The sequence below is a fragment of the Vespa crabro genome, chromosome 22 (genome assembly GCF_910589235.1).
Source record: "Vespa crabro chromosome 22, iyVesCrab1.2, whole genome shotgun sequence".
In the NCBI taxonomy this organism is placed as follows: Eukaryota; Metazoa; Arthropoda; class Insecta; order Hymenoptera; family Vespidae; genus Vespa; species Vespa crabro.
The window spans coordinates 4,085,998-4,105,839 of record NC_060976.1 but is presented as its reverse complement, the minus strand read 5'-3'; the positions used below and the strand labels follow the sequence as shown (position 1 = coordinate 4,105,839).

The window sequence follows — 19,842 nt, the reverse complement described above, 5'->3', positions numbered from 1 at the left end:
TATCGCGACGATAACTCCAAGGTATACTACACGTGCCTATACCATCGTGTTTGGAAACACGAGAAAGATAGAGAGATAGGATGTGGTAGGGACTGGATGGTTGCAGGAAGAATAAAAAAAAAAAAAAAAAAAAAGAAAAAAAAAAATACGTAGTAAATAGCAGCATAGCCCACGGTAGGAGTGTGCAACGAGTCATGGCAACGATCGTAAGCGATGTATAGTATCGTGGCTTTTCTCTCGTTGTACATACGTATATGTTCGCTGGATGCGCCGAATATCCGAGTGCTCTAACCCGAAGCTTATCGGGATCAACGATCGTTTAGAATTGCTTTATCTAGGGGGGCTTAAGCGTTAATTTTTGCGAACGAACTAGGTGACCTGCGTATGCGCATTGTTCCGCCGTTGTTACTCCGATTTACGATTTCGAGATCTACCTCGAATTTACTGCTCGAATCGAATGATTTTTCTCTCCCTTTCTCTCTCTCTCTCTCTCTCTCTCCACCCCTCTCCCCCGATTCTCAATGATGTTCGAACCTACGAATCGTATACCATTTCTCGATTAAAAAATATCGACGAGTTCTTGGAGGAGGAATTAACGATCAGTCCGCTCGGCCGTCGATGAATCGAACGACGAAGCGAAAGGGGCCGCATCGTTCCACAAGGTCAATTTCATCGGGACACGCAATTCCTCCGTGCATAGTAGCACGTTGAAAATCGTTGGATTCGAAGCAACGTTTTCCGTATATCGACGATTACAGGCGCGACTGTACTTAATGAGAGACACGGCTAATCGCTTACGGCTCGGCGAACGAACAAGCGGTTAATGATCCAACGTTACGGCTGGATTATGAAGTTGAACGACGCTCGTGATCGCGCCTATATGGCCGGCACGTGCGCCTATGTATTTACGTATCTAAATAAATGTAGATGCGTATATTCAGGTACGAGTGTACCGCAGAGCGGAACAATTTAAAATCGTAGAACCGCGATGTTTCCCAAACGCCAAAGTTAATGAGCGAGAATGAAACGAACGTGGTCAGAGTCGCCGATCGAACTTTAATCATTTATTAAACATGCCGCGTCATGAAACTTTGCAATTTTCCTCAAGAGCCTATCGGGGAGATCGTTAAAGTAAAGTCTAGGTAAGCATATCTAATTCCTCGAGAATTAGCTGTTAAGTACCTACATACGAACGAAAAGAAGCACGTACGTCGGCAATGAGCTTACGAAGAAATAAAATTGTTGGAAGATTGCGTCAAACAAGGAGATACGGTAATAGAGTGATATTCCTAGGAGAGAACTCGGTAATCGTAACTATTTGGCTCGGTAAAGCGGTAATCGCTGAGCGACGATTCTCCGCTCGCAAAGTGCCGGATCAAGATCAATTCTCTCTCTCTCTCTCTCTCCTTCTCGCATGCGCACTATAATAGGGGTGACCAGTCGAAGGCGACCCCACAGGTGCGGCCTAAAAAGAGTCAGCCTAAACGGGGATTGAGTACACGTAAATGGTCAGAAGGGTCTTGGTATGCATTGCGGCGTTGCTTGCGTATATCCATTATAATGCGTTCTCTCTTTTTATCTTTCACGCACGTTCTCTCCATCTCTCTCTCTCTCTCTGGATTCCTATACTTTACCGTATTCAGCGAAAGAGATTTTCTGCCGGATGGTTCAGCCGCTATTACTCGGGTGCCAGCTCGACTACCCTCCTCGTCACATACGCATATACGCGCGTACACACATACAGACACACTTTATTTCTCTCTCTCTCTCTATTCCCATGTACTTCTTCTTTAGGTACTCCCGTTATATAGAAAGGGTATTTACCAGAATGGGATTCCACCTCTCACGTGCTCTTCACGCAAGCCAACGCTTCCGTTCGACGATGCATCGTCGAGCATTTGTGGCAGGTAGCACCCGCTTCGAGCGCAATTCGTTCACGTTTATCGAGAATCTTTCTTTTCAGATGGGTTTGCACCGATCATCGATCGGGTATCATCGAGTTTCACTATTATTAATTCGTTTATTTTTACTACAGTTGAAATAATTTCGATAGGACGCACAATCGGCACGTATGGTTATAAGTTCTCGGAGGGGGAAATATTAGAGATTAGTAGAAGATAGGAAAACTGGACTATACGAGAAGGCGTTCCTTTCGAAGAACGATCGACGATGCACGTGAATGGTAAAGCTCGAAGCTGGCAACGACAAATCCAAAGCGAATTGCCGACCGACGAATAAAATAAAATTTTATAACTCTTCGAGGCTTCGCTTCTAATTTGATCCTCGGTCGTTTCCGACGAACGCCCGGTTGGCCGTTCTATTAGAGACGGAAGTGGGGAATTTAATTTTTTGCGCTTCGAATCGTTAAGACTCACGATTTTGGCCGCTCTTGAAACGATCGTTGTGAGTACCGACGTACTTTGTCCTTCGCTCTTACCAGAAATTCTCCTCGTTTGCCAACGAGCATCGTTATTTTTCTAATTGTAAGTCTGCTTAGGAAAAAGAAAGTGAAAGAGGGGGAAAAAGAGAGGAGTATTATAATAAATTTCGAAGGTAACGATTCAGTGATTTTTACACGATACTACCGAAGAAGATATCGATATGTACATAATCAGGAAGGCAATTCGGTGCATTCGTAAAAAGCTTCTCCTCCTTGCTGAATTCAAGCGCGAAGAAATATGGTTATCGTGGCACGAAGCGGAATTTATCTGCGAAATCAATCATCTTCTGAATTCAACGTTGCTCCTACTTACGTTCGAGTTCGAGACGATTCGACGGTCTTGACTCTTCACGGTTCCTTTCACGACACTCTCGATTCCTTTCGAGCCAGAGGAAAATACATAAACGAGGGCGGATGTATGCACGCAGATAGGATAGCCTGGCGCATATACTACCCTGCGTATAACTACATACTACGTCGAATGCTCTTCTATGCTCTTCCCTTTCGCTATGTAAGAATCGGTGCGAGCTGTCGACTATATACCTTCACCGTCGAGCGATATTCTTCGGAGAATGTTCTTCTAGACGAGTATGTTATATCTGCACGCGAAAATACTTTTACATCCGGAATACACGTACCTACGTATATACATATGCATACTTGTACATACATGCATATATATATATATATATAAATATATATATATAAATATATATATATATAAATATATATATATATAAATATATATATATATATATATATGCTCGATAATCACGTTTTCCGGCCGTTCCTTCCTCCTTTTTACCTTTTACGCCATTTTCACAATGACATCCTATTCCCTTCTCCTATCGATCTCATCTTCTTAGAGATTTTACCTTTTTATCGTCTAACTACTCGGTAATTTCGATTGCTCGAGGTGTTAGACTTATCGGAGGATGCTCGATAAATTCTTCGCCGACGGACACGCAATTCGCTAGAGTAGTCTTGTTTTCTTTTGGTTCCGGTCTCTTCATTTTCCTCTTCGTTTCTCCTTCGGCCCTCTCAGTCTAGTTCATTTCGTCTTTCTCTCTTCTTCCTTCTATCCCTTCGACGACGGCAAACCCGTGTCTAGTCAGCCATGTAAGAAGCTTCTTGCTTTTTCTAATCTAGCTGCTGGGATTGACGCGCACGATCGGGCTTTAAGCAGCAATTTACATGTAAGCCTCTACCTCGTACCTCGTCCTATCGTAATTACGTTCGCACCAGGGGTAATCGTTTCCTGTCTTTCCCGGAAAAATATATAGTCTCGCGCGTTCCACCCGACGACGCCCCTAATGCGTTTTCCCTTTTTTATATTCATCGCCGAATGCATTAAGGACGAGGCGTGAATCTTTCAAAGAGGCAAATTCTCTTATGTCGCTAACGTATTATTTATCGACTCGACTCAAACGAAAAGTATCGCTGGACGATCTTCTTTTAACTCGCGATACCTCCAATAATGGCACCAATGTCGAAGTCGCCGAGACTAACCGAGTATCTCCGACGAGCTCGCCGAGGGTTGCGGGCGTCGAACTTTTCCGACAGGACACAGATACCCTATCTAATTGCAATTACGTCATAATTAAGGGCGGTAGGAAGGCGCGATAATTAAAGATTAAGATATCACGAAGGCAAGTTGCCTTTAAAGGGACAACGTCGCCGGAAGCGGCCTGTGCAGGCGATAACGCCTTGATTTTCGATATTTCCTTCGACTCGAGTTTGAGCTAAGCCGTTTCGAGAAAAAAAAAAAAAAGACAAGACAAATGTATCGAGTTACGGATAAAAAATAATATATTTTTTTCTTCTTAACGCTTTCAATGAAATAATTGGATATATTTTACTGACGTAATATAAGAAAAAAAAAATATATTCGTATTAGACCGAATGACTTCATTTCTCGACACGAGAGACGAATGCGTATTTGTTTTGAAACACAGAGTCCGAATAAAAGTCTTACGCATCCTATTATATTCTCAAAGCGAAAGAGGCCAAAGGCAATAAATGAAACAGATAATAAATCTCATTCCTTTAAAAATTCCGTCAATTCCGTGTCTTATCGAGCGTCTGTTGGTCGATCTTGAAAATAATATATGCGAATATTAAAATGTTCGAAATAAATTAACTCTTGCGAGTATTAGGATCGTTTACTTATAGAAAATTCAATAATTTTGTAAACGAGAAAACACATTATCCCTTTGTTTCGAAGGACAAATTTCTTATTCGCGGAGCAAATAAAAAAATTGCCGAACGAGCAAACAAACAAGATGAGGTGCTGTCTCACGAGTACAACGATCGAACAACGAAAATTTAATTTCGCTAACGTACACTCGGCTGTGATTGTTATTGACTGGAAAGCTCAGCTTTCGCATCGTTGGTCTAGCGGTGACGCGCGCGAAGCATCGTAAAAACGACGAACCGATTCCCGATGTCATAAAATTTTAGGAGTTTCACAATGAAATATTTTATCCGTCGAGAAAAAGGAAAAAAAAAAAAAAGAAAGGCTCAGTGGGGACGCGTCGGCTTTTTTCATCGATGAGGGAACGAGCGAGGAACATAGAGGCAACCTTTTGTTGAAAGAAAAAAAAAATGGTTCGTCGGAAAAAGTCTTTCGATGCGTAACAATGAACGATACCGCCTGTTATTTAATCGGTGACCTATACGATGATAGATGGATCGTGAAAAATATAACTGGGATAATTTTAGGCTAGAAAGAAAAATCAAGTGGTTCGTACAATGGGGGCTCGTTACTTCCATCGCATTGCCCTTTCGCGCAGGAAAAACGAATTTTCCAGGAAGCGCGCGCAATCATCGAATCATTCAACGCTCGCTTTTCGACCTTTCACCCACTCGGCATGGCCATTCGCGAGCTAGTTCCGTTCCATCCTGTTTTACGTTTAATGAAGATCATCCTCCGGAATAAGATTTTCAATTATTGCCGATTGCAAATGTATCGCTCCATGCTTCTCTCTCTCTCTCTCTCTCTCTCTCTCTCTCTCTCTCTCTATTTTCTTTCTTTTTCTCTCGCAAGTATAAAATCCAACAATCTTTTTTCGACTACATCGAGCTCCTTTATCGTCGCTACGTCGTTACGTCCTTCGTCCGAGAAAGTCTCATTTGTTCGGATGCTTTGAATCTCGCTTTGCAAAACACGACGGCTTTGTGCGAACGATATCGTAATAAATTACGAAACGAGCGAGTCTATGTGCGTATGGTGTTCACGTTGGAAAATAGAACACGAAGCGTAGTGTAAATTGAACTTACAATCCAATCAGACAATTCGTTCCGTCTTTCTTTTGGTTGACTGTAGTGACTAGTTCTTTCCCGGAAACTGGAGGAGTGTTGGAGCGTGGGATACAAAAAGAAAGGAAAAGGGAGAAGGAGAAGGAAAGAGAGAGGAGAGTTAAGGAAAAGAAGGAAGGAGAGTGTCGAGTAAGGAGAGATGGGATAAAGGAGGATGATCGCTGGGCTGTAGAAATAGCCTAGGGGGTTAAAGGGGAGAAGAAAAGTAAAGAGAGAGAGAGAAAGAGGGTTGAGGAACAGACAGAGAGAGAGAGGTGGTGAAGGAAGGAACACGCAGATATTTCCAAGTACATTTTTGATGGGATTTTTAAATGAGCCCCAATTGCGTTAAACGGTACGGGCCTTCGACTTAAGGGAAGATTTCCTTAAACATCATTTCAGCTTCTCTCAGGAGTTTCTCGCTGTTTCATCGAGGGTCGAATATTACGGAGCTTGTCGTCATCGTACTCGTTGTCGTCGTCTCGTAGTTATTCTCATCTTTTTCATTTTCGTCACCTCATACTATCTCTCTCTCTCTCTCTCTCTCTCTCTCTCTCCCCCTCCCTCTCTGTCTTTCTCACATATACTACTCTTTCCGTCGAAATTCATTAGCGCGAAGATCGGGGAATGGTAATTAGCCGCGTAATGCAGCGATTCGTTTAACTTTTCCGGTCACATTAAATCAGAATACTCGTATTAAATCCTCGATTATCTTTATCAGAAACGTATAGATATATTCTACTTCTCTCTCTTTTTTCCCTTCCCTTTCTCCTGTCATCTTCTTTATTCCAATTCTTCTTCTCGTGCCCTTCTTAAACTATTACAATTATCTTAATAGTTGATTTAGCCAGAATTTTTCCTTCTATTTAACGAACTTTGCCTTCTAGATCGTTCGCTTTATCCTCTTATCTCTCAAAGAAAAAGTAAAAGTAAGTTTAAATTCCGTATTCTCCGAGTCAATGACGACGTGATATACGGACGAGAGGAACATCATTTTTACGTATAGCGAAGTTCGTGATAATAATCTTTCTCGCCTATAAAAACTCGTCGGACGAGTGTAACTCGTTTTATTCTTTTAAAAAAGAAAAAAATTTTCTGCTTTCGTCGTCTATCATTTCTCAATGATAAAAGTAGAGCTATGATAAGGGTAGATATATTCCATGTAGAAGGAATTAAATAGATGTATATACGAAGCGTATGTACAAAGGATTTAAATGCAACGTTTTCATGCAACGTTTCCTGTTCGTTATTCTACGTCCCGTTAACATCGAAGAGTATATCCTCGTATCATATATCCTTAGGACAATAACGAAAAGTCAGGAAAATTAAGTTAATTAAGTTAAGGAAACGGAAATAATGACGATGATATTATGAAATAATTTGCGAACGTTTTTACAATGCGACAATGGCAATACGGAGATTTTGAAACGTTAAAGTTTCATGATCGAGCGTCAAAAGTGATACGAAGGAAAGGATGGCCGGTGATAAGCGGAGATAGGAGGAGGGCTTGAAACTAGAAAGGAACGGTGCGTACTTGACGAGTAACGCAGCAGGCTCGAGAGGCCGGCTCTTCCGAACTTTCATTTCGGCCGCGAGCTCCACTTTTTAAAAGAGTTATACGTAGGTTTGACTAGATCGACGCAACGACGAGAAATCGATCCGTACGATCGATATCGGAAGAATTACGATCTCGATCGTTATCGATCCATACCTATATAACTACGTGCAACTACGTACGTCCGATCGAAAAGTTACGAGGAACTATGCATCTCGCATAGGAATTTCGCATATTAAGGAGCATGTTCCGTTAGAACGTCGTAAAGATTACAAATATGCGATTGTGCAAGACGCAAGAGAGATCTGCCTCTTTGCATCTGGTCGACTGGACGACGCGCCATATTCGCTTGTCTCTTGCTTATATACCTTCTTTGTTCTACGATCAAATATTCATTTAATTCTTTTTTCCTTTTATCCACTTTGATATCGTACTATACTTTATTACAAAATGATGTAAGAAAAAGTTGAGTTACAAAGTGTTGAGTTGATCATAGCGATATTAACATGTCGCACGGTATATACGATCTAAATATCTCTCAAGAATAGAATTCGAGAGATAACTCGGTATCGATACGACACGATATCGGTCGTTCGATGCGCGGTGAATAAAGGCGAGTTTACGTTCTGGCGTACGACGAAACGGTCTTTGGAAAATAGCGATCGTTTTCGATATATCCGAATGAAAGAAACGGTGCAAAGGAAGATGTGCTATAAAATCTATATTTGCTCGCGAGACGATGACACGACGACGTCGTAAAAGTTACGCGAATCGTGTAAATTGTAATTCGTTTTGTGTCGTTATGCGTTCGAAAAGAGCTTGGAGCAAAGAGCGCGCGATACACAGATACTGCCGATATCGATACAATAGTGATTCGAACGAGTAAAAAAAAGATCTAAGTCATAAAGTTTTATCTCGATCGAGTATTTTCTCCCTTGGGAGATAGTCCACGATGTTCCTTCGAGCTTCTACGAGGCGTATTCTCTTCTTCGAAACGATCGCGAGAAATATAATTAAACGAAGAGTTACCTTTGTCAATCTTTGAGGAGTTTTCTTTCGACGAGACCAAAGTATAAGCGCGTAGAAAAGATCTTCCGGAAAAGGATCTGCGCGATGGATCGTCGGCACCTGCTCCACTGACCGGGTCCAACGATTATGGGTCGGCACTCCTCTTGGCGAAAGGAGAAGAAGAAATGAAGGAGGAAAATAAAAGAAGAAGAAGAAAAAGAAGACGATTAGAAATAGATTGGACGACGACGAGAAAATAGTAGGCGGCACGTGATAAGCGAGTAGGTCGTAGAAAGGAAAAAGGAGTAGTGTGCGTCGGTCGACGAGAGAGGGAGCAGTTTCGGGGGTAGTTACGGCGGTAGCGTTACGTAGAACCTTCGTACGTGCTTTCCTTCGGGAGTTTGACGCGCGACTGGCATACTGGAGCCACCCCGGGCCACCATCAACCCTCTTATGGCTCTGTCCCTTCGTTCGAAGCCCCCTTCGCGCCTCTCCTCGCGGTGTCGTTCGTCTCCCACCCTTTCTCGCACTCCCACCACCGCCAGCACCACCGCCAGCATCGTGCCGTGACATCTTCCTCTACCTCTCTCTCTCTCTCTCTCTCTCTCTCTCTCTCTCTCCCTCTTCCTCGCCCTATCCCTCTCTGTTCTCTTCTCGCAGCTACCGTCTCTCTTTTTCTCCCTCTTTCAAGCGCCACCCCTTCGCCCTCTTTCCCTCTCTCTTTCGACCTGTTAGCAGCTTCCTCCTCGCTCTTCTCATCTTCATCGACCCATCTCTCGCGTCCGCGTCCCTTCCCGCGAGGCTTCATTACAACACCCTCTCTCTCTCTCTCTCTCTTTCTCTCCTTCGAGCCCTTTCGAGGCTCTCTCTTCTACTCTTCGCCGCTGCCATCTCCGTTCTCTCCTCTCGACCACTTTTGCCGAGCCATCCTACCGCTGTCCGCTTCCGCTTTTCTCTCGTATCCTCTCTCCTCCATTCTTTTCTCCTTCTACCCCACCTTCTACTTTGCGCCAGGTACCACCACCATCTCCTGCCGTTCTCCCTCCTAGCAACCCCTTCCTTTCTTTCTTCCTTCCTTCCTTCCTTCCTTCCTTCCTTCCTTCCTTCCTTCCTTCCTTTTCACCTAACTACCCTCCCTTATGCGATAGCCGTTGACGTGACCAACGGTTAGCGGCGATGCGCGCGCTGCGATTTAAAATTGCGATCTCGGCTAGGCTATAAGCTCGAGTCTGAAATCTAGCGAAACATCGCTTCTTAAGATTCCCTCCGAGTCTAAAGTTTTCTCTGTTCGATTAGGAAGCTCCGACATTTGCGATCACCGATCGGCAGTCTTTGCATTTGACAACGCCAAGCCCAACCCTCGAGTGGAAAGGAAACTGTCGTGAGTCGATGGCGTAAGTCGTGGCACAGCTCGCTTATAAATAAGGAAGGGCTAAGCCTCGTCCTGGCCTGTAATTACGAGCGAACTAAGCCGGGTATTCCGTGGATCGGTGATCCTTCGTCATGGGAGAGACACCGTTAGCGTCTCTCCGCTTGCCCAAAATCAATTTGGAATTAATGTAACGTCCTGCCGGAATTAACGCGATGTTCTCTCGGATGGAAACGACGATACTCTTCTCTCCCTCTTTCTCCCTATCTCTGGCCTTTGTAAAATTTCAGAAAAATTCTGCAGGATGGGTCGCTTCTCAAACGAAACGATTCTCGAGTCTCGATTAGCAACTATCCTGTGCAATATATTCGGTTGAATCCTCGTGGAAAGTTAAAAATTATGATAAAAATATTTAGGAGATTCCTCAGAAACCGGAAGGGTGGATAATGAATTACGTTTTATTTCCTCGCTAATTTCATGGTACGAATATAAAGGTACGATGGCTCGCGAGCGTTAGCATGCGACGTGCGTTATTTACGAATGAACGTCACGTCGGCTATTTGATTTAACGTGTACAATCGCACGCTATATCCCTTTCTCGACGGGACGAAGGGGGCACTGGGATTACTATTGCAAGATTAGTCCGTGGAACGAGGAAACGTTAAATGAAAGGAGACATCGAAAGCTGCCATTATTTCGTCTATGCGTCCAATACAGCCAAAATTGACTACTGAGCGATTATCCATAGTTTGTGTTTACACTTTTTCGAATAAGAGAAGACAAATAGTCTATTCGCTGCTCGGATATTTATGCAACGAGTTGCGATGCAACGAATTAACGCTGAATTAAATATTATAGATATATCGCTTTTTCTCTCTCTCTCTCTTTTTGTATATTTTTTTATATAATCTTTTAATTACAAATCTTTTCTTTTAGCTTCTTTATTGAACATTCTTTCCTCTACATATAGCATAAATTCAAAGGTTATTTTGTAAACCATTCCTCCCGGGTGAATGGAAAAATTTTATTTTACGGCCTCTTCAGCAACATTCATCGTCACTGGTGGCCGACGAAAGATCGAATGGATATATAAAGCGTCCTTGGTGGTTAATGAGGACAACGTTAACGATCCATTATACTTCCACATTAATTGTCATCCTCTTATAGATCGCGATTCATCGAATTCGTTCCAAGCGAATCGGCCTATTCCGAACGAGCTTACGTTTGTCAATGCTCATCGGAGATCAAACGAGACGTTTAAGCGTTAATTTACAAGAAGCTTCTAAGACGTCTAGAAACGTCGAAGAATCCGTGTCCTATTTCACATCGGATGTCCATTGTTTGGATGTCGACGAAAAACGAATGAGAGCGACGATAGTATACCTAAATATGAAACCCGATGGGAATTTTTAAAGGAAAGAGGGGTGGAGGAAAGGGAAGGAGAAACTGCAATGATTTACTAGAGAGCGAGAGAGAGAGAGAGAGAGAGAGAGAGATGAGGGGAAGGAAAAGAAAGAGTTGGCCTCTCCGGACGAAGCTTTCCCGATAACTTGACACGTTCCAAACCCTTTCCCCTGTTGACAGTTTACGCGCGGTTCGCTTGTCATCGGCAAAGATACAGAGATAATTGGTCATTGGGGTATGTCGTCGTGGGGAATAGAGAGAGATGGACGAAACGAAGTACTTTGAAGAGGGCAAGCACTTTGAGCAGATTTGCTTTGGCCGTTGTTTCGGGCTTGTATTTTAGTTTAGATCAAAAGACTGTCGCTATTGGTCAATTCGACCGTATCTAAGCCGTCGTCTCTTCGTCTATCGTTCGTCTCCCTCGTTTTCGCTTTCGTTCTCGCTTTCGCGCTTCGATCATCCACATCTATTTATCTATCCGTTCGTGAGCAGTCTCGACGTATCTAATTCGTTCGCACTTGCCGGAACGATATAGCGAATAATCCGATATCGGAGTGTTCCGCAGCAACAAGTCGTCGAATGAAACGGCATCAGCGGTACACCTGGCGAGCGGATGATCCTTCAAAAACGAAAGACGAGTTCTAACATAATTTAGACAAAAAGCAAAAGAGAGAGAGAGAGAGAGAGAGAGAGAGAGAGAGAAAATAATCAGAACGAAATCCAAGGATCAGAGGAGCGTTTCGGTTCGCCTCGAAATTCTATTCCTTCAAAGTGTAATTTTAAACGGTCGTACGGTCTCCGGTAGTGACCGCGTAGCGCAGAAATGAAAGAAATTACCGAGAAATGCGATGGCAAGAGGGGTCGAGGTAGAAGTCGTACAAAATTGTGGAACGAACAGAGTTTGAGGTAGGAGAGAGAGAGGGAGAAAAAGAGAGAGAGAGAGAGAGAGAGAGAGAGAGAGGGAAGAGGAAGAGGTGGGTGTCGGAAAGACGGACGAGTTAGGAGGGCGATGGGGTGGGCAGAGGTGTGAGCAGAGAGGTGGGCAGAGGGATGAGAGTAGTACCACGGAAGATATCAGGGACAGACATGCATGGCTCGCGTGGATTTGCATGTCAATGGCAAGTAATATAAATTACACGTAATTACCTTCCTATTCGAGAGAGCCGTGAATTTTATTCCGCTCTATTTCGAGGCGCAATCACATGACGGCGTACGAGGCGAGACTCGAGTTGGTTCCGCGAGCGAAGAATTTGTCCGCCGGGCTTATTTTGATCGTTACATTTTCCGACTGTTCTCTCTCTCTCTCTCTCTCTCTCTCTCTCTCCCTTTCTTTTTCTATTTTTCTCAAACTCCACCGAGCGAAATTGAATCGAAAATCCTTTTTTTTCCCTCTTTACTGCTTCAGATCCTTTTTCCATTTTCTTGGAAGATCGCCGCTCGACCTACGTACAAATCGATCCTTTTTTCGTGCCTCTCCGAGAACCTTCTTTCTTCTTCTTTACATGGTACCAATTTTTCGACTCTTTAAGACATCCAATTATCGTCCGAGCTTTCCAACTTCTTGTAATAAACATCGTGCACGATAACGAAGCTCGTTTCGGAAGCGAGGAAAGTGTAGTTGGCGAGATTCTTTCTTCTGTAAGGCGTCTAGAATAATAGTTGTCTTATATTCGTGGCCTGCCACTCCGACTAACTGTTATTGAATATTTTACAAGGCTAACGCTTTGTACGAGTATTATGCTTCGTTTTTATATCACTACTAGTTGCTTTGTTAAATCGGTAGTTAACATCTACTCGGTTTCCTCGTAATAGTGACAGATTTAAGGATCATGAAGATTTTACGAAAATTCAGCTTGAATTTTTGATAATTTGACGGCGATAACAATGGTAATAATGATAACAATGGTAATGATGACGATGACGATGACGATGACGATGACGATGACGACGATGATAATGGTAATGACAATGATAATAATTACAAAGACGAGCGTACCGAGTTAGACGCAATGTCTGTAGATTTCTTTTGCACAACATGCGGTATCATGGCGTTTAATTTCCCAACTTCTTTCTCGGAACATTGGAAGTTTCTTGCTTCTGAGCGGAAACAGAAAGTGAGAAGGAATAGGAAAGGAAATAATAAGAAAGAAGGGAAAGAGAAAGAGAAAAAAATACGAAGGCAAGCGTACTCGCTCGCATTCTCTTTTTCCGTTTCTCTGATGTTTATGTATCCGAGTAGCTTAACTTTCGACCAACGTGCACTTTTGCCGCTTTATGCGAGTACGCGTAGATTCGGATGCGCAAGGAGCACATCGTAAGAGAAATAATTAGGGAAATATCGCTTAATAAATATTGCTCGCGCTTGAGCACCAAACGCGAGGCAAGCGTACACCTGCTAACCAGCTCTCTCTCTCTCTCTCTCTCTCTCTCTCTCTCTATCTATCTATCTCTCGTTTGGCTGCTTCTTACCAGCCGAAGGAGACGATGAGGAGGCAACGTTTCTGGTATCATGCACGAAGAGTACAATTGAAACTTTGCTAAGCACCTGGCAACGGCTTGAATTACTCGAGCATGATATCTATTTCCGAGAGCTAAGTATCCAGGCAAAACGCTTAAATCTTCTTGATATCTCTCGTACGCATTCCTTTTACGTAAAAAGCTCTTCGATATTTCGATGCGTTTTCTATATATTTCCGAGGAATTTTATCCACAAAAAAGAGAGAGAGAGAGAAGAATTAAGAAAGGCACAATTTGGCGCGATATCAATCAAAGTTTATCTAAAATACATTTGCCGAAGTTTGTCAGGAAGCAGTACGGGTACGCAAGGGTCGCAGCCTTTTGACACTGATTTAGAAGCTATAAGTCAAACCCGACGCGCAATTACCCTCCTCCCCTCTTCGATCGTCAGTGACACCCTCGATCGCCCTCCGCCTTTTCCGTTCGCCACAGGATGCCTCGCGTGATTTTACCCCACGGGCTTATCTTACTCGAAAATGCTGAAAAATATGAGTCGAGAGAGAGAGAGAGAGAGACCCTTTCGATTGGTTCTCGGTGTCCTACAACCCCGAAGCGTTCGCGAGAAGTAAACTATCAGAGAAGGTCGTTTAGAAATTTTCTAACTTTTTCTATGATAACAAGTATGTTGTTTTATGGAGAAAATCGAGAAATAGAGAGTAGACGAGTTTCGATGAGTTTTGTCGATGAGAAAATAAAGTTCACGTGATGCGGAACGTCGAGGCGCGGGGTTTCGAAATTTCGTTTAGAAATTTCTACTCGAGGTGCACGGATTTGCGAGAGTATCATTCTAAATTCGGTCGAATAAGAGAACGATAGTGGATTCTCCGTCCAGCGGAGAATGCCGTGGCAGGAGACGAGTGCATGAATACTCGTGCAAAGTAAAGGCTTTGACCGAGGCTCCGTATGTAAATATACTTTGCGGCCTTCTCTGCAACGATGCGAACCTATGCCACCCTATGCAGAGCTCGGCATCCCCTATCGATCCCCCATACCCGTCGTTCGCTTCCAGAACGTAGGAGAAAGAGAAGCCCTCTGTCCGGGGTGTTGTAAGATCGAACACGTAGAGAGAACCAAGTGTGTATTGCGTTATGCACTTTTTCTACTAATGGATAATGCAAGTGCGTTTTCAATGTACGTATTCACGTCGTATACGGACGTAGAAAGTAAGGTAATACCTTTAGGATTTTCTTCGATGTATCCGATAACGCGTGTCTCGACGGCTATCTTCCAATGTACTCGTCGGATATGCGTCGTTTTATTTTATTTTTCTTGAAAATTGAAAAGAATGAAACTAATTTTCGATTGATGTTATCGCAATACAACTGCGTAATCTCAAGTGGTGTCCCATATACGTAAGTATATCGCATGCGGCAGGGACGTAACGCGTCCGGATCTCTCGAGAGACTAGGGGTTTGAAAAGAAGACGACGATGTATGCTCGTCCATGGTCGAGGGTTTGGTTAAACCAAGTGGAAGTGTCGACCACCCACTTTTCACCCGGCTTGCTCCCTTTTTACGCGCGCTTTCTCTCTCTCTCTCTCTCTCTCTCTCTCTCTCTATTTCTCATTCTCTTTCCTTCGTAATTCTGTCTAATTGCTTTGCTTACTTTTGAAGAAGGAGGGTCCCGATGTCAGGCGTTTGAGAGAAGTAGTAGCGTTTGAATAAGCCTACGCAAAAGCTCTCGTGCCTTTCTCTGTTTCTCTCTGTTTCTCTATCCATCCATCTTCTTTGCGATGCATAGAACTCAGAAACGTGGAAACGTAGAAAGGGATGGAAACCCGTCGAGTTTTCCACGTTCTTCGAAACACGTTAATTGTTCCTCCGAATAACGATTCCCTTGCCGAGGATCGATCGACTCGCTTAAAGCTTCAAATCCATTCGAGTTGAACGTCCAGAATGCCATTTTAAATAAGCTCCGTTAGAGCGTACCCTTTCACGAACGATCGCTTTCACGTACGATAGAAAATTTGGACGAACCTTTTGCTCGTTACTTTTTTCACATCGAATTCGATCGAGGAACGATCGCTAACCGCTTCTAACGCGATAGCTTTTACCATTTATCAAGCGTAAATCGATCGTACGTAAATTATTAAAACTGAACAGAGATGTCAACGGTTCAAAGGATACCGAGAGACTGAGCGACTCGGACAAAAGCGGAGAAGAGGAGGAAGAGGAGGAGGAAACAAGCTAAAGGCTCGTCATCAACGCTAGCGTCCTTTACAATAATACGTGACGCACGAACGAAACAGAAGAATCGTTGTTGGTTTCGGTGTGTTTGCATCGATGTAACGATACCGAGAGAGTCTACTGTAATGGGAGTGGCCTTCCGGGTAAAACCGGATGTCAGCCAAAGTTCATTACGGGCTTTGAATCGGCTACGAAAGCGAGATTCGTTTCTACAAGCGTTTATGAGAGCGCGGAGCGCAAAATGCGTTGGAATGGTTTGAAATTAACCGCCAGCAGGAAGAGCTCGAACTTACTTTCAACGTTTGCTTCTCTTTGGAACGAGATTATTACAAGGATCTTCTCTTCCTTTTTTAGGGACTCGAATCGATGCAAAAGTAAGAGAAAGAAAAAGATAAAAAAAAGAGTAGGACGAAGAAGAAGAGAGAAAGAAAGAAAAAAAAGAGAAAAAGAAAAAGCGTATCTTCATTTTCTTCCCACTCGCTGTAACTAATTCGCAAGGATAGGCATCGACGTTCCGTTTAGCGCCGGGCTAAATTTCATTCGAGCATCCTCGGTTCTTCATCTTCTTCATCACTGTTCGTCCTTTACAAGGATCCACTCTTATCCACTTTTGTACGTATGTGTTAACGATTCAATCGAAAAAAGTAGAGAAAATAAAGAGATTGAATGTTCTCTAGAGTTTTCGCGGGTTACGATATTTTCTTTTCTTTTTTCTCTTTTTTTTCCTTTTTTTCCTTTTTTTTTTTCTTCTCTCACCTCACATACTTTTTTCGGTTCCTGCCAATTAATTCGAGAACAAGCGGCTACGTTTTGTATCGTGGATCAAAAGAAACTCTCGTTTATTCGTTTGGTCCACACTTCGTTAGCTTTAACGTTGTTTTATCGTTGGACTGCTCCGGAAAACGATAACAGAGTTGCTCGCGGATCGATGGACCATAGGTGCCGACGCGTGGAAATCGGAAGAGTCGAGTATTGCATTTACGTGTGTACCAACATACATCATATCATTTATGTATTTACTCGTATATACGTGGGATACGTGTATGGGCGAAAGGAAAAGGAACGGACACAAAAGAGAGAGAGAGAGAGAGAGAGAGAGAGAGAGAGAGAGAGAAGCAGGGCTGCGAAAAGTGGCAACAACCATTGGCAAAGGCAATGAAGATAGAACTCATAATAGGCTCATGTGGACATTACGGGCACGGTTAGAGACTTTACAACAATAGATCGAACGAGCTCGTACTGCCAGCAGGAAACGCTTCCCATCTGATTTACGAAAGAGCATACATACGCGTCACTTTCTCCCCCACCAATTTTTTCTTCACATACATGTTCACATACATGATACTGTATGTACAAATAGATACGCTTACAACGTTCGCGCCGTTTCGTATGTCACGAGCAACGAACGTGTTACGAAGCGAATCGCCCTAGAAGCACGTTTCTTTTAGCCACCTGTATTTTAAAACGAAAAAAGGGATAGTTGGTTTTCATTGTTTGTCGGGATCGCTTCTCTCTTCCTTCGTCATTTTTTATTTCTCTTTCTTTTTTGAAAATAGTCGTTTCGACGAGTTGTCATCATTTGAATAAACCAAGGTTTATAAAAATCACGAGTTTGTTCCACTTACGCGAATGTGTACATATGTACATTATACACGTTATATAACTCCTCGACACGTACCAGGATCGTTCGTCCTAGTTTTATTCATGAAATCTTTAATAGGACGATCGACGAGAGGGAATAATAATAATAATAATAATTGTTTGAAATTGGAGTATAATATAAGAGAAAGGCACTAACAAAACGTAAAGAGATTTTGTAAAGAGATACGGAGAAAGGAAAGGGAGAATCGTCGATAGACAGGGAGGACGAATCCTCGTACACATTTCTATCTTGATACTAAACGAAACGACAGATTGTAATTACATGTACCGAGGCGATAATAGTAAAACCGCAGAACGATTTCAGGATCCAGTCGTTGTAAACGTACGAGAGACTGCAGTGTGTTTGCGAGCTTAATTTCGTATCGTATCGCTGCTAGGAACGCGTAATCGAAAGAACGATAAGGTATAATGCATTAACGTTTCGCTTACTGCGCCTTACACAATTAAGCGCGATTATCGTTTTTCGTTTCAATTTCATTGAGAGAATGCGACATTAAGTAGTGCGTTTTCTATCGTTATTTCAATCAATCGATTCTCTCTCTCTCTCTCTCTTTCTCTCTCTCTGAGATGATTCATTCAACGAGATCACTTTGCGAATGATATAGACATAAAGGTAATCGATGTTTCAGAAATTAGTCGATGCGTTGAGATTTACTCGTTGATCTCCCGTCGATACAAAAAATTTCAATTTCCCTTGAAATTCCACTCGATTCGCGATCTCGATCTCGTGTATTCATAGCAAAGAGTATGAGAGAGAGAGAGGGAGAGGAATAGAGGGGAAAGAAATAGAGCGTCGTGAAGCAATTCTTCGCGTATTCCCTTCGTATCTACTTTGCAGTCAATCTACTTTGCGAAGGGCCCGACTACCTACGTACGTACTTCCTTCCTTTGTGACTTTGCTTCGAAATCTCGAACGAGAAGTTGTGGCTCGAGATAGGCGATCGAAAGGCAGAATTTTTAAGTGCGAACTTGGCGAAATGAATAATACATGATGGGAAAACGGGAAAGAGAGAGAGAGAGAGAGAGAGAGAGAGAGAGAGAGAGAGAGAGAGAGAGAGATATGACGAGGAGATGGTTCGATCTACCAGACACGTTCGATGCTCCCGACAAATACATCGAATTTTCCAAAGACCTTCGAACGTCTCTTCGACCATTTATAAAATCAATGAGGGTGAAACAAAATTAACGGGCTTTGCTAGTGCTACCAAACTCGAGTTCATTAAGCGGAGGTACAAGGACGTTGACGTTGCGACATCGAACCCACTTAATTACTTAAAATCGAGCAAGCGATCGATAACGACTTTGTAAATTTTCTAATAAAGTGCCCGTAGACGAAGGCAATGATATAAGCAACGCACTTATTCTACATTACGTATGGATATTTTCGTCAGAAGGTTGACCGATTCGTTCCGAAAAGATACTTTTGCTCTCGTATGCAAGTCAAAAAGACGGACGGATAAACGAAGAGAAAGAGGAGATGACCAAGTGGAAGTTGAAATTGAAGTAATTAAAATCGGAGCATTCGACGGGGCACATAAAGTTGGCTATTGTCGGTCTCGGAAGCGTGTGCCTTGTTAAATTTCTCGCTCGAGCGCAAGTCTTCGTTCCAAGTGAAGCGAAACGAACGGGCGATGACCAATGCGCCAATACTCTCTTCTCTCCTCCCTCTCATACACCTCATTCAGCTTCGTTCTTCATGCTCGTCCTCTTTTCTCGTAGCACAGTCCCTTTGTGCTTTCTTTCGGGATCTCCATTCCGCCGCCCTTTCGTTCTCTTCCTCTCTCTTCAGCGCCACCAAGTGAGTGAGAAAGAGAGAGAGGAGAGAAAGGGCCGCTGGCCTCGTGGGAAATTCCTGGGAAAGAAAGAATAAAGAGCTGCGCGAATAACGAATAACCGAGTACGCAGGCAAACGTACGACGACGCTCTTTTTTCTTCTTTTTAGCTCAATTAACGTGAGGGAAAGGATTGAACGTGGCGGAGGAACGTCGAGGGCTGTCTTTGCGGTGAGCGGCTAGATTTTTCCACGTGTTTGCGCGTAACAATGACGAAGGAACAGCAGGCAGAACACATCCTTCTCCTTCGTCTCAAACCTTTTTTCTTTTCATCGTTTTATCATATATTTTTGACAAGAGCCTCTATTTTTCACAAGATTACTTTTCTTCAACAAATCGTCCAAGTTTTATACCTATTATCCTTCTATATTGCTACGTGGAAAGTTTAAAAAAATTTGAAAATCTTTATTCTCGCATCGAGTTGGTGGCACGAATGCGAAGCGTTTGACATCGATTCGATGCTCGTTATCACGAAATTATTTGCTAGGAGAGAAACGAAACCGAGAAGGTGGACGAAGCCTGCCAAAGAGAGAGAGAGAGAGAGAGAGAGAGAGAGAGAGAGAGAGAGGAAG

At 43.0% G+C, this 19,842-nt stretch overlaps 1 protein-coding gene across 1 annotated transcript in view; it reads right to left on the bottom strand.

Annotated features, from left to right (window-relative positions):
* Positions 1-8,753, bottom strand: part of LOC124431774 (proton channel OtopLc-like) — a 29,391-nt gene extending 20,638 nt beyond the window's left edge. Inside the window, exon 1 of the mRNA XM_046980038.1 lies at positions 8,322-8,753. The gene's annotated coding sequence lies outside the window, so the exon portion shown is untranslated. The remainder of the gene's footprint in view (positions 1-8,321) is intronic.
* Between the last annotated feature and the right edge of the window lie 11,089 nt (positions 8,754-19,842).